Below are 15,582 nucleotides of genomic sequence, written 5' to 3'. Positions count from 1 at the left end.
GACGAGCATTTTGTTCGTCCGAAAATTAGATTCGGAGAGCTCATCAGCGCCTGATGATGGAAATTCTGTACTTTGATGTAACCAACGATAATTCCACCAACGACCATTTTCATTCGCTGATTAATTCGTTTTTTTTTTTTTTTTTTTTACACGTGTAACGTAACGCGAACATTTCCGTATTAGTACCTGCATCAGGTGCGACGAATGCGTTCGTTGTTACGTCTTTATTCAGGGAAAAAGTTTTTTAACGGTACCGACTGCGAGAATGAATTGTTGGAAAGACGAAAGACTTGTAATTTACTGTAACTAAATGGTTACACCCGCTTGCAAAGTGATTGCACGTATTCAGACCGAATTCAGCGTAGAACGTAATTCAATTCAATTCAATTCCCAAGTGAACAACGACGTTCCTCTCCCTCTCGCTTCGCTTCTCTTAAAATACCGTTGTAACGAGTCGTCGTGTCCAAAGCTAAAAGATAAGTTCGATTCGAGTTGCGAGAGCTACAAAACGACACGCAGCCAATTCGAAGAGCTCCTATACCACCACCACCACCACCACCACCATCGCTACTATTACACGTATTCATATCTTAATGAAGGGTAATCCGAGAAGAGTTTGCGGTACGTGTTTAACTGGTAACGAAGGAATGAATGACGCCAACGCAACGGCGCGAGAGTCTAAAGCGGATAAGAAGAGCGACTAGGGGAACCGAGAAAGGGAGTAAGGGAGAAAGTCGAGGAGTCCGATTGTGTTTCTGTCGCCCGAAGCCTTATCATCGTCCCTTTAAAGGAGTTACGTTACACCCGGCTTGCCATTCGGATCCCTCCGCGTTGGTTCAGAGTTCTCCGTCGTTGGTAGGTTTATGTCGCGTCGGAGTCTGTCTAATCGTAAAACGAGAGAAGCTCGTCTTTGGACCTAACGAATGTCAATTACTTTTAACGCGTTCCCAACTCGTCCGAGTGTGCGTGTATACGTACCCATACGCGCATATACACATCGATAAGAGACGTACGAGGATGAAAAATGAGCAGAGAGATAAGGGAAGAGAAAAAACAGGGTTGCGCAATTTTGCTGAGTCTAGGTACGGAAGACGCGAGAGATATGGGGCACAATAATATTATCGATTATCCATTTGTCAAAAGAGAAACAACACAAATTCAAGCATCGCAATCAGATTCGATGTGCAGGGGTGGAAGGTGAGAGGCGCAAATATCTCGAGCTTATCTCCGTCGTTCCATCGCTCCGTAATAGCTTGCATCAAAGAACAAAGTACAACACTCTCTGCAAATTCAACCTCCTCCCCCCTCACCTTTTGTAAGGCTACTAGCGATTTGTTTGTTCGAATAATACATGGATATATACATATATGTATATATATATATATATATATATAGTAGGTATATGTATACACGCGTGTCCTGTTTAAACATTTCTGCGAATTGGCAAACACGAGCCGCCATCAGAATGTTACAGGCAGGCAGGGGTGTTTTGACAACTGGTACCGTTTCGATAATATCGTGCGTTGTTGGCTGTCTCTAGCCTGTCACTGGATTCAAATGACCCCTATAGACGTAACGACGACGCGTTTTGAACCGATCGATACGTAATTAGAGATATCGCATAGGTACGTAACACACGTGTACACCTTACATACGAATCTAGGCCGCAGCGAATCTTCATATGCAATACCGATGAATGTATTCAAAGGCCGACAAACATACGGGGGTGGAAAGAATTTATACTGTTTCAATTTGAAGGTGGGTCATCTCGTTCTCTCTGATGTGGATAAACCCTTGACATCCCCCTACTTGTCAAAGGGGTGGCTGGTTCACATTTGCCGAATCCCTTTGGCGGTGTACGAGAGCAGAGATGGTTGCGTGTGTTCAAAAGTTCGTTGATCAAATCAAGGAAGAAAGCAGAGAGAAAGAGACGAGGAGTACGTCAATATCGTGTAAAGGTCAAGGTTCAGACCCGGTCGTTCGATACTGCGTTGTTACGTATAGAATTAAATTTCGTAATATCATACAGAGTCGAAACATGGTAAGCTAAACTTCTTTGAAGGTGATTCCATTTCATAATAACTGAAAGGTATGACCGATTAAGCGTCGTTACAATCAATTCCAACTCACTTCTCGATTCCAACGAGCGAACCTAACGCGGTTGTCACTGTTTCGCCACACATGCGGACTGAATTATTTTTCGCCAAGTCGACAATGGGTGGTGCAGATATCTGTGAAACGGATATCGGTTTCCGTGCTGTACGGTGAGAACACGATACCTTTATACACTGCCAGTTTCGTTCTTTTATTTCCACCGTCTTCGTTTCTTCTGCTCCTCCTCTTCTTGGCAGACTGTATTTCATCGAACTGGTTGGTACAGTGCCAATGCTACCGCTGCCACGAGACGTCGACTTCGTCCGGGTCACGCCGCTTTGCAGGATATTGGAACCACTGCCTGGCTGCACCCCCGGGTCATGGGATACCCTATAAATGCCCAATACTGCGCCGCATAATGCTTACAATATACCGGAGTTCACGGGGTGGAACGGTCACGGGAGACGCGCTTCGTAGGAAGAAGAAGCCCCGCCATCGCCATCCCCCATTTTCATCGAAATTTCGATTAAACGGGATGGAAATTCACACCTTACGTCGTAGAGGGTTTTTGTTTTCAGATCATTCGTAAACGAGACGGGAGAGATCGAAGGTGTTCCAGATTCAGGTTAGAAATGAAACTCGGATTTGAGAGAAATTTTTAGTTCCGATTACCGCTCAGTCCTCGACTATTTTCATTTTTTAACCACAACCGAAAAATATAGTTCTAGGTAGGAAATGAAAATTAGTTTTACAGCTGTTACCGGAAAGTCTAGTTTACCAAAAAAAGATCGACGATAGCGCAAAATGGTTACGCGTACCTCGTTTTTCGTAATCCCAACAATATTCAAACAGGTTTTTTAACGGCACCTGTTTGACTGAATTTTTCTAATTACTGTAACAAATAATATTTTCCTCAGTGTACATCTGACGAACAACAATTATGAGCAAAAAATAATGGATCGTATAATCAACCAAGCAAAAATCTTATTGAGCATGATTATATTGAAGAAAAACTCGTGTTATTTTTCACTTCCAATTCTGAGTAACGTAGAATATAAAACCGTTTTGAAACCTGCATACACGCATTGAGCAACAACGAATCTTTGCAACTTCCGCCACGAATATCCCCGAGTTTAATATATTCCGGGGGGAAAAAAACCCTTATTGTGTGTATATAAGGATGCGCATTGTGTCAAGAATGGCAAGAGTGTATGAGTAGAGTAAAGGAGTTGAGTGTGAGTCGAGTCAAAGACGCGGTGAAAAGGGAAGGAAAAGGAACTTGGGTATCTTTTTCCGACCGACCGGAAGACACTGCCTGCTCTTATTCTCGGTATACGCAGCACACAATGGACTTTCGAGTAAGAGAGTACGGAACCTACTCCTCGAGACTTTCGTCTCTGCATAGTCCGCCTTCAAGATCGTGAAGATCGGGAGCGGCTGCTGTTGGGGGTGGTATAATATCAAAGCGAGATAAAGAGAGATAAAGTGAAGGAGAATGAGACCTTGACGGGATGACCAAGAGAAGAAAAATCAGCGAAATTCTAAGCGGGTAATAATCGGAGTACGAAAATGAAGAAACGAGCCGGTAACAAAGCTCTGGAATATCGGACGAGACGAAGCGAGATTGTGTGATCGTGTAACGAGTCGGCTAATCAATATATACAATGGCTGAATGACTGCAGAAGCCGCAGTCTGACGAAGCAGACCTTTTATACCTTTGTGTTACGTTATCACCGCGGCTTTGTCTCCTTTTTATTTTTCCTCCTCATCATCATCATCGTCATCATCATCGTCGTCGTCGTCTCCACGAGGCGCTTTGACCGTGAAGTATAATGAACGAGGGACGCAGGTGCAAGTAATTGCTAATTAGCGAAGAAAAGCGTGGCGTTCGTCTTTTATTTTTTTGGCTTTTTGTCAGACCGATCGATTAAATTGTACGCATTCGTTGCCGCAGGAGCAGTGAAACGTACCCTGAAACGATCTCTTTTAGGAAAAATTTTTCTCTTCCTACATACGTATGTATGTATGTATACATATACATAGGTATATAACAACAACAATGTGAGAGAAAGCAAGCGGCCGGTAAAAAATGAGCCGCGTCGACAGGGTGTCAAAAAAGGAATGACCGGCACGCTTCATCGCCGCATGATGCTTTCATCATCCCGCGGAGACCCGAACGCATTTACACCTCAACCCCGTTGGGCCGAGTATTTGATCAATCATTTTCTTCCGTCAGCAATTTTTTCCTTTCTCTTTCTTTTTCCTTCTTGTTTTCTTCTCAGGTAACCCAGCTATCGAATCTACGTCGATAATATATATAAGAGTAGAAAAGAGAAAGTCTAGAATATATTTTGTGATAATTATTTAAACTTTTAGAATACCGCGCAGTAGCTGTGTTATCACGTAGACGTTAGACGGATCGTTGACCTTGGATCACGGCACAAATGACCACCTATTATCAACACGGTTTTCCTATCAATTGCGTTCAATTGCTTTCAATCGGTTATAGCAAACACTCGCGTATGTCTGACGCAGTTAATTGACCTCCGAACGACGTTAAACGGCGGTTCTCTCACGCGTCGATGTAAGTATAGGTCATTCGTTAAATCACCGATTTCACCGACGTGACGAAGTGTTGGAACCATCGAGAACTCGAGTATCATCGGACTCGAAAAATTCACGGAAAGGTGTTTAAAGCCCGGGCGAATGCAACGCGCAAAGCAACGAAGCAATCGCCGCGTATAATAGGGGAAAAAAAGCTCCTTGAGACGCTTAACGAACGACGCTGTTCGAATTGATTGCTGTCCAACGGAGGAGAGAAAATCATCGTTAAACTCTTCCACGTAATTTGTCACCGCTTTACCGCCTACGTATATATACATATATATAGAGATGTTTTTGTTCCGATCAGAGGATCAATCGGTAAATATATACTCGGTCCCGTAGCAAAATTGCGAACGGCAAAGGAGACACGGTATTTATCATCACTGCTACGCGTTCCTTCCATGTCCTCAAAGCTGTTATATACGTGACATACGTATCTTTTATACCCGCCAACACCAAAACGACCAAGTCCGTTAAGTCCGAAATTTTATTGCGACCACCTCTCCTGACGTCCCTGCAGTGGAAAAAATTACGATAAAAGGATCCTGAATACGTTCGGCAAATCAATCTTGAGATACGGAAATTTTGACGGTACTTTTTTTACACTCCCTTTTTCGAGCCATGAAAACTTCTCCCACCCCCGCAGCTTTTCACTTTTTAGTATGTTCGGTTATAGACGCGACGTATACAGTGTTTGCATACGAATGAACGGCGCTCGAGATTGCCAAATATTTTCCAAAGGCTAAAGAAATTTTCTGTGTCGATACCATCACGGATATACGCACTATCCGGCGAAGGGAAAAATCAACTGATGAGGGACAGAGAGAGCGAGAGAGAGAGAGATTTCTTTTTGTTTGTATTCCGTGTTTTTCCTTCGCTCGTTCGCTTTGTTACTTCCGAGGGTTTTATAAGCACAGTTATCGAATGAAATTCATCTGATCCGTACCTACGGGCAGCAACGAACACGTCGATAATATTCTGCAATAGCTATAGGTATGCATAGTTATCGGTACAGGTAGCTGTAAAGATATTTTACAGAATCTAACGACATGCCTATACATGTATAAAGAGTTGACTTTACTTCCTACTCCTTTCTTCCGTCCTGCCATTCTTTCTTTCTTTCTTTCACCCTTTCCCCCCGCGCAGCAAACTTTTCTTTAATAAACGAGATGACACTGATCCTGGTCACGAATAAAGAAAGTCGTGTTGAGGGCACGAAAAGATCCACGAGACAAAAAGTAAAGTTTCTGGTACGTATATATAAGGGATAATAAATTTTCTGAACAATTCAACGCAACGTACGACACACGGAGTGTATGCATGCGTATCGTACGATCGTCACGCTTTTCTAACAACATTAGCGATGCACGAAGACGTAAAGTAATCGCAGAAGAAGTACGTCATGGGGTTCGGAACACTTGCACTCGCAAGGCGTGAATGACGCCGATGATCTCAAACACCCTCAAACCCCGTGATGCAATTTGACTTTGGTAGTTGAGCACGTTCGTGGGTACATAAAGAGGGAAGACCCACAAACTTGTACGAAGCACGTACATTTCCAACGCAGAGTTTGACCCGGCCAGACGGTCTGCACCGATTGGATAAGTTGTGCACGAGCAGAGTAGGCTAGCTGGCTTTCACTGTTTTCGAAACTCGAACTGTCAAACGCAATTTCCCGAGCTCGGTAGTTGAAAAGCTGACTGCACATAATCGCCGGACTGCGAGAACGGCGAAGGGCGAGGATGTGAGTGGAAGTTAGAAGGGATTGGAAAGCTCGAAACGTTCAACGTTTAGACCAGAACGACGAACGACGCAGGTATGCGATCAAAAAAACTGCACAGTTCGTTTTTATAACCTACTATCACTTTTAGTCCAACTTTCGAAACGCTTCTCTCGTCACATTTTCGTTTCAACTGGTTCTCGAGTCGAGTGTAAGTCTCGTTTATGGATCTAGAATCTCATAATCGGCCTCAAGTGACTTTGCAGCCTGTGACGAGATTCAATGTAGGTACTTCCAAAATATACCACTCGATGAATCGTTCGAAATGTTTCGTTATTTTATTTTCGCATGGTTGAATTTTCGAAATAGCGGTGACTCGAACTATAGACCCTTCCAAGTTTCGACCCCGACCCCCAACGACCGTTCGACCAAGCTCGAATTGAGTCTTGTAGAAAATGATTATCTCGAAAAACGCGACGCGATGTCGGTAAGTCGAAAGAAAATTGTAACTCGGCATCCCACGTCGGAGTATGGAAGTGAGACGAGTGGGAGACGAAGGTTAGATGGTCGGTCATATTGCGGTAAAGCGACCTAATTACTTGAAAGCCCGTCGTAGTCTGCGGAAGGAAGGCGTGAAGCCGACATCATCGTCGACCTTTGGGTCGATGGGGTTCCCCGTAGCCAAGTGTGAGTAACCATTTCGCGATGTAGGCATGGCTTCGATCGAATTTAGTCGGCCACCCCGGGTGGGTTCCCATCGGAGGCCATATCTGACCTGGAGGCCGTTCGCATCCCGCCGGCGTATCAAAGCCCGAAGGAAAAGGAACGCGAGAGCTGAGAGTACAAGATAGAGGGAGTCGCGCTTTGATATCCCAAGATAAAAGTGAAACCCCACTCAGCGCTTATTAAACCGCCACTCGCGCTTATGCGAAAGTGCTCTGATTGAGTGCATGCAGGGGCGGTGTGATGCCACAGGCGACTAAAACCGCTACGGACACTTTGGGAAAAGGGGACTGACAGACTGGCGGGTGATGTTCCATGTTCCATGTTCCACGTTCCATGCGCGCCGAAGGCTGCGATAAACGGTCGAGTGTCTGTGAGATGGGTAATATTCCAACTCCGAAGAGCCCAACTGCCGGTCGATCCTCGAGCAACGTCACGAGCGACGTTTAATTGACTCGCTTAATAAGACAATTAATAAGCCCAGCGACACCGAGGCAAGCACTCCCGAAGCCGTATCCGTGAACATGACGTCTCTTTATTCACGATTCGCGACTGCTGCGGTACGTCGTCTTACTTACGTCCCTGACGCATCTCGAGAGTAATGCATCGCGCAGCTTTAATATTTTATCAACTATAGAGCCAGACAGTCGATGGTCCAGGATTTTCTGCGGTCCATTTTCCCCGGCTCGTTTCGCAACCTCGATGCTTGATTAAACTGTGAAATAGTTATGACTTTACGGAGATGTTAGTCATCGCGGTGGATGAGTATCGGAAGAAAGAGAGAGAGAGAGGAGAAGACGAAGGTATTAACGGGTCGAGCAAGTAATCAACGAATACTCAGTCGGCCTAGATCCTCCAGCCAGGAGAACCAGTATCAACACCAGGTCAAAAAGGACACTCGTTAAGGTAAGCGTACCAATTATCGACCCTTTTATTTTCCAAAATTCTAAACTTACGGCTCAAATTGTAAATTTCTCGATGACTAAAACCAATTGCTGGAGGGTTATAGACTGCAAATTTATTTTTTCATAATTTTGGAACCAAAGATCAAACAGATACAAGCAAAAAAGGTCAATAATTGTTACAGAGTCGATAACTGATACTTACCTTACCAATATCGAATCCAAAGACCGAACTTGTTCGATCAAAATTGGATCCACAGTATCATCTTCTGAAGCTACACGGTTAGCGGTATAGCTGGAACATCGCTGAAGACTAAATCCGAGCACTTTCTCTCTCTCTCTCTCTCTCTAAATGTTCTACGTTCTCTCTCTCTCTCGCACATCGTACAGCGCTACATTAATCCTCCTCAGTAAAGACGTACGTTATTGTAAATAATATTTTTGACTTTTCTAGACGAATAATTTAAGAAACCACACGGTGAACAAAATACGATCAAATCCCGCTTTCGTTCTCAAAATTTAATAATCCGCGTTTTATATTTTTCGATATATTACATGTAAAGTAATAAATTGAACGTTAATTGTCGACAATCTTCAACGCTTCCGTTACCTTTTCCATTTGTTTTTTGTTTTTTTTTTTTTTCTTTCTCGAAACGTTATTCGAGATTCTTTTACCTTCCTCGTACAGCATATCGGCGATATCGCTTTAAGGTAAATCATTAAAGTAAGTATCTATGGTCAGATTTTCACTTCCTACGAGAGTTTCCTCTACTTGTGACGTTTTTAACGACGAGTAAGCTTCTCGTTACATCTCCACGAGCAATTACTGAAAATTTTCAGCGAAGGCGAGATACTTCGGTGCGCTTTGGTTGAAACTTTGGACCGTGGATAATGGTTTCCCCTGGTTACACAAACGGAGAAGAAGGTATAACAGAAGCCGCAATGCAGACACTTCTCGAGTGCCAGAAAGCTCTCTTTCCCTCTCTCTCTCTCTCTCTCTCTCTCTCTGGGTGCAGTTCGTGACCCGGTTTGTCCTCGTGTAATCCTAATTGACAAGCCGCAGGGTGAAAGAGAGAGAATTCCAAAACGCTAGAGCTCCGCCGAGTTGGCAGGTGCTTGGAATTAGATTCTTTGTTTATCTTCATTTCTTTCCCAGGTCGGGGATTCGAGAGATTCTTGTCACTGCAGCCGGGATGTATCGAGCAATTGAACGAAAACGAGCGAGACGCGATTTAATCACGAAATTTCTCCGACCCTCGGCACAGTCGAGCAGCTTTTACGACGACGGAAATTCCCTGATTCAATTTAAGGTACAACTTTTTTCCCCGCTGTCTGCAGGCTGAATTTTTATCCTCAGGTTTCCCTACGATTCCAAAAATCGTGACCGGCCGCCGTCCGGCGTGCAAACACTAATCAATGCGATCCAACGAAGACCGGCAATCAAATTTGGCTCCAATTCGACGGTCCAAGTTGGCGTCGTTCGGTTCGTTTGATTAAACGCGCCTGATTGCATCAAGGCACGTGCAACAAGCTACGTGACGTTGCGTCGAAGCTTTCCTACCTCAAGGATTGACCCTGGCCAGTCGCCGGTGCTTTCAACGACGCTTGATTACACTGAGAGAAATTTTTAGTTCCGGTTATTTTCATTTCTTACCGCAATTTCATTACCAAAATTTTCAAGTTCACACAAACTTCCGGTGTTCTCGGTAAGCCGTATGATTATTTATTACAAGGATAAATTAGAAAATTTAAGAATTCATCGCACACCCCCGATTGATTTAACGACGTTGACGAGAGACCCGAAACGGTTCAAATATCCCGTGAAATAATTTTTCGAGGGTCGAAGACTCGAGGTGAAAAAAAAGGTCGTCACAATTTTCATCAGCTTCTTTTAATATTAATATGACGATTAATTTTCGACAGCATCGAAATCGAATTCACTTGAAAATGTGATAAAGAACTCGGTGTACGACAGGTGACGATTTAAGTCGGGAGTGAATCTGACAGTATCTGAGTGTACAGACTGAGTTGCCGGAAAGTAATTAGTACACTTGCCAAGTTCTTTCTAAGTGACTGCCCGATGTTCGAACGTGAACCACCGAAGAGAAACTTGACTTTAATTCGTTTAAGAACGAATAAGTCTGAATTGAAAAGCAGGAAAAAGGGGAAAAACAAATATTCAAAAACTCCAACACGAATAATAGAAAATCATTACCAGATTTTGTAATTAAATCCGACTACATTCGTACAACAATATCTAAGATATCAGCAACGTGAGAAAAGCTTGTTTTTTCATCCAACCGTCAAACAAGTTAACCAACTATTAACAAGCACGTGAAAAATCTGGCCTTATTATAGCCGTATAACGATACCTACTCGCAAATCCAGAGTAACTCGATTACCAAGCTGGATGAGAACAACAACAATAGTTGCGACGTGGGGTTGACATTTAGAGGGTTAAGGTTATCTCTTGCGGTTGATATTCGGGTCGAACAACGGCATGTTTGACTTGAGAAACTGTCTGCGCATTATACGTAATGTAATATATGTATAATATGTATGTATCGACTGTTCGCTCCGTTGAACTCCAGAGAAATGTTTACACCTAATATTGGCTACTACCAAGGGTTCAGGCCGTTCGGGCCACACCTTGTACCAGGCGGGGGTGGCTGGTTGACGTTACCCCGACTAGTCCAGGCGCATCTTTCTTCCCGGAAACCATCCTCTGCAATTACCCGCTAAATTCCATAATTAAACCAATTCCCCAAACCTGCCTGGTTGTAAAACTCCGGAGATACGTATACGCCTGTCTAACTCGGCCGAATTTTGAGAGGCTGAAGTTGGCAACGTTGAGAGAAAAGTTCGTTGTCGAATAATTTTAGAATGACTTTTGAGAAATTGATGGTCTTTTCGAGTTACGATTATGTTTTCTCGTTTATCAACGCTTCGCTATATTCCAGAGAATCCTAAAGGCGCGAAAGTAACGATTTTTCCTGAATATGCATCGTTACGGCAACTTAAATCTCACCCAGAAACATTCTCTCGCACGCGTGTACAAAATTGCCCGAACTTGCACGCAAATGTAATTGAAATCAAGTTCTATTCGCACGCTTATTGACCCAATTTCGACTTTGCTTCTTCCGTTCGAAGAATCGCCTCAATTCCCGCGAATTCAGAATTCCAATTATCGTCAAAGGTGCAGGGAATTAATTCGTACTTCAAAACGTCCAACGTCGAATCGACGTTCGTGTAATCTAGTGTCATGTATATACGATCTATCGAAATGTTTCTGTACGTATAATACATCATGCTCGTTCGAAGAATATTTTATTTAAGAGCGGTAACCGGAACTAAAAATTTCTCTCAGTGTACAAGTGGACAGGATACAACATGCGTATTGGATAATGAAGAGAAGAGAAGCTAATAGAGAATGAAGGACAAGGATCTCAATTGGCGCTGAGCCACGCGACGTTTCGCTACTTTTACAGTGTTTTAAATTAGTTTCCTTTTTATGTATGTATAAATCGTAGCGACCGCAGTCAGTGTTAGCCGGTGGATTTACATAGGATAACGTTGGCGGTGGTGGCGGTGGAAGTTATTGTCTCGTGAGTATCTCGACGTATAGGGGAGTGGATGGAAGGTATAATGAAATCGTTAGGAGGACTAACGGAGGCGGTGGTACAGGGCTTCAATTTCGATTAAGCAACGGGGCAAACGACGGGTATCGTTATAGCAGAGGTCGTATAATCGGGCGACCGGGTTAAATCTTAGTACCTGTAATCGTATAACGCCGAAAAACGGGGTCGCAAAGTGGGAACAGAGTACATACCTATAGGCAGTGGAACCGCGAGGGAAAAAGCATCGCTGAAAATGTTGTATAAAAACTAAGATCGACTGACTATGAACTATGAATAGTTCGATGATTCGGAGTTAAAAATTTCCGAATTGTTTGCTGAAATCAAACTTTGGAGAAACGACAAAGTCTCGAATGGTCGGAAACAACAAGGGTCAAAGTTCCGAAATGCGGGATTCCAAAAATTCAAGTTACGATAGAGCAAAGTTACGAAAAGTAAAGTTCCGATTGAAGAAAACAAAGTTTTCATGGCGTAAAATTCCAAATGTTAAAATATACTCGGACAGCGTATTTTGTTCAACAAGTGGTTGTAAAAAATCAGAGAAACCGAAAATCGGGATGACCGGGATTCCGAACGTAAAAATATGGAAAATCCAAAACAAAGAAAGATCAAAGTGGTGAAATTTCACCAGGCGAAAAATCCACGGAACACTGAAAACCTTCGATCGTTCGAATTTAAAAATTTCCTCACTTTCGCAACTTTTCAAATTCGAAATTTCAGCCCCGTCCCAAAAATTTCTCCCAAGTTAATACACGGAGGTTACTTTTCTTCCTCGTCTTTTTCCTTTTCACTGCATGCAAGCGGTCTTTATTTTCTAATGTATATTGCAAGAAGCTTTTAGTTTTATGGAAACCTACGCCGAGGAGAGCATCTCATTTATTCCGTTCTCACGTGTCTCGCGTATCGTCGAAAGACGGAGGGTCGTGTAATATAAAGACCGCGAAAAATTGTACATATGAAACAGGTGCGGTAGTCGCTATATAAATTACTTGCCCACGGGGATAAAAATTGAGAATATTAAGAGTAAATGCCGCGCGTGGAACGTGGATAAAACAGAGGGTGAAATGTGACGGAAAATGAAAAATTGACGTTTCCGCGTAATAACAAACATATTGGAATTAAAATCAACGTTACCGTAACCAATGACTAAAATGTCAAACCAGATATCCTTAATTTCCAAATTTTAGTACGTACGTCTTTAGTCTTGCCTGATTGTTACGTGCTTCAAACGAATATTGTAAAACAAAATAAAGTTTCGTTTTTTTTTTTTTTTTTTTCTTTTTTAATTTCTTTTTAAACGCATCTTTTACGTTTGGCTAAATAATGACAAAAATTCGCATTTCTAAATCGTTGAAAAATTGGAAAAAACGAAATTGCAGAAAACCTGCAGTAATTCACGGTCCGCAAATGAAGGAGCATATTAATTTACCATAGGTGAAAAGAGTAACGCAAATACGCACAGATGAAGGTACGTGCTAAAAGCAGTCAGAGTTTGTGTTTGACTGACGGGTACTTTGCAACTTTATTCTTCCATCGAGTCGAAGCAAGGGAGGAGAGACTGCAGGCTCCATAAATTCCACACACGCGTCTGTGGTATACGTATGTATATATAATATAGGCACGTACATGTGTGTATACAGACCTAGGAGGTTGTATTATTCACGTCCGTATATGAGGGGTATATAAGTTGCCGGTTCGAAATGAATACTTTATTTGGTTTTGTTTTTTTTTTCTTTTTTTTTTTTCCTTCTTTTTCAAATTTATAGGTTGTAGGGGCAACGAGAGAGGAAACAGAATTTCGAGGTCTCGATCTTGAGGGGATTTACAACGTACTTGAAAATTCGAATCCCTCTCTCGGCTTGTACCTAACTTTAATCTTGCCACACGCGCAGGCGTCGAATTTAAAAATAACAATTCGCAACGATTGAATTTACATTTTATATTAGAAAATATTTTCCCAAAGTCGGTATGTATGTTTTTCTTCTCATTCTCAGTCATTTTCTTCATGTTTTCATTTTACACGTATTCATCAAATTTCGGATTATACGTGATAAAAATTTGTTGCGACCAAGTGAAAATTTTACAACGATTAATTTAATTTATATAATTATATTTCTGCACTCCGTGTTTTTTTTTTTTTTTTTTGAATAGACGGATAGAATTTTTATCCCTTGAATTGTATACGTATAACTTGAATTAGCAGAGACAAACATTCTCGCGTATAAACAAATGTGAAGAAACTGTAACAATCTCAGGGTATGACGGATGAATTTTTGCGAAAGCTTTGAGTCGTTGAAAGTTGTTGAATTTATCGAAGCCAAAAAGTGTAGATTGACCAGCGAAATATCACGACGGTTATTCTATTTCTATATTGTCTCTAGAAGAATATAGACAAAGATGAGAATTAGTAAGAATCGTGGTGAAAGAGATAAGAAAAACAGAAAAAAACATCGAGAGGAAAAAGAAGCAAAAACTTGGCAAACTCACAATCAGCAAACGAAAAATAATATTCCTACATTAATTTTCCATGCGACAGGCCCAATTTCATTTTCAATTTTCCTTTTCTTGACTCGCCCTTTCACTTTTTCCCATAGGCGTTATGTGATATTATTTATTTATTTTTCTATTCAAAGGGGGGAGATTGACCTGAAGAATTTCAACCCGTATCAAAAATCATCATTAGAAAATACCTTCACGCCGCTGCACACTGGGCCTACTGTCGTATGTATTTTATACGTAGTCCTTATTTCGAATGGCCATAAAACGACGAAACACTCTTTGGGTGAGAGCAAAAAAAAAAAAAGAAGAAAAAAAGAGGACGTGGAGGGTAAAAAAAAAGGGGGGGATCAAGTGGCTGATTTACGACCGAAATAACACTCGGAATTGTAACGGATATAGGTATGTTTATAAAAAAATTGGAAAAAAAAAAAATGTACCGAGGAAACTCTTCGCGCTTTGCAGTAAATGTGTAAATATTTTTGGAAAATATAAACGTTAAATATAATGCGTACGTGGCGTGAATTTTCTTACCGCGTTAGTTCATTCGTGGAATTCTTTGAGACGTAATGGATGGAAGAAGAAGAAAAGAAGAAGAAGAAGAAGAAGAAGAAGAAGAAGAAGAAGTGGAAGAAGTAGAAGTAGAAAATGATGAGTAAGTGCAGGGATGGTATGTAATTAACGTAGAAATTCAATTTAATAAGAATATTCAAAGTTGACGAGTGAGCTTGTAGCACCAGAAGAATTAAAAGCGCTCCGAGTGATTCAGCAGCTGGCGTAAATTGTGTATATTCATATATATACAATATATATATATATTATTAATCAAGCCAGGAAATTAAAGTGTAATACAAAGTTAGTTGGTAGGTAAAAGGAAGAAATTTTTCCTTGTTTTTTACCTCCAATGAAGCTCCGATTACATTATCAAGGAATGAATAAAACGTTTATCGTACAACTGGAGCAAAAAATAAAAAATAAATCGTCGATCATACAATGTAGGTAATATTGTAGAATAAAAAAAGAAAACCACAAGCTTATACGCGTGAAATGGTATAGAAATGAAACAGAAGAGAGAGAGAGAGAGAGAGAGAAAGAGAAAAAAAAAACGAAAATTCAAAGAACAAAGAGAATTATTGTAAACTTGCCATTTTATCGCGAATCATTATATCTGCACTCCGATTCTGGGGCGTTTCCAAAACTCAGATTGATACTGCCAGATGCGTCGAAATACTTGACGTATACTTCAATGAAACAAACAGCGAACCGTCGAAAGTTAATTTTCGATCCATCATACATATACGTATATATGTGTGTGCGTAAAGTAATAGGCGGCTGTCGGAGCGACCGGAACAGCAGAGACGATGAGAAGCGCTCCGCACGAACCGCGCCAAAGCACTGAGGCGAAACG

General features: G+C 41.7%; 1 protein-coding gene and 1 long non-coding RNA gene across 2 annotated transcripts in view; one reads left to right on the top strand and one right to left on the bottom strand.

Moving 5' to 3' along the window:
• Positions 1 to 14,594, top strand: part of LOC124218705 (uncharacterized) — a 35,184-nt gene extending 20,590 nt beyond the window's left edge. The window contains exon 3 of the long non-coding RNA XR_006883153.2: positions 14,312 to 14,594. This is a non-coding gene — a long non-coding RNA (uncharacterized lncRNA). The remainder of the gene's footprint in view (positions 1 to 14,311) is intronic.
• Positions 1 to 15,582, bottom strand: part of LOC124218702 (matrix metalloproteinase-2-like) — a 164,057-nt gene that overhangs the window by 60,302 nt on the left and 88,173 nt on the right. The window lies entirely within an intron of this gene.

Source organism: Neodiprion pinetum, chromosome 5 (genome assembly GCF_021155775.2).
Source record: "Neodiprion pinetum isolate iyNeoPine1 chromosome 5, iyNeoPine1.2, whole genome shotgun sequence".
Lineage (NCBI taxonomy): Eukaryota > Metazoa > Arthropoda > Insecta > Hymenoptera > Diprionidae > Neodiprion > Neodiprion pinetum.
This window is presented reverse-complemented; position numbering and strand designations above follow the sequence as displayed.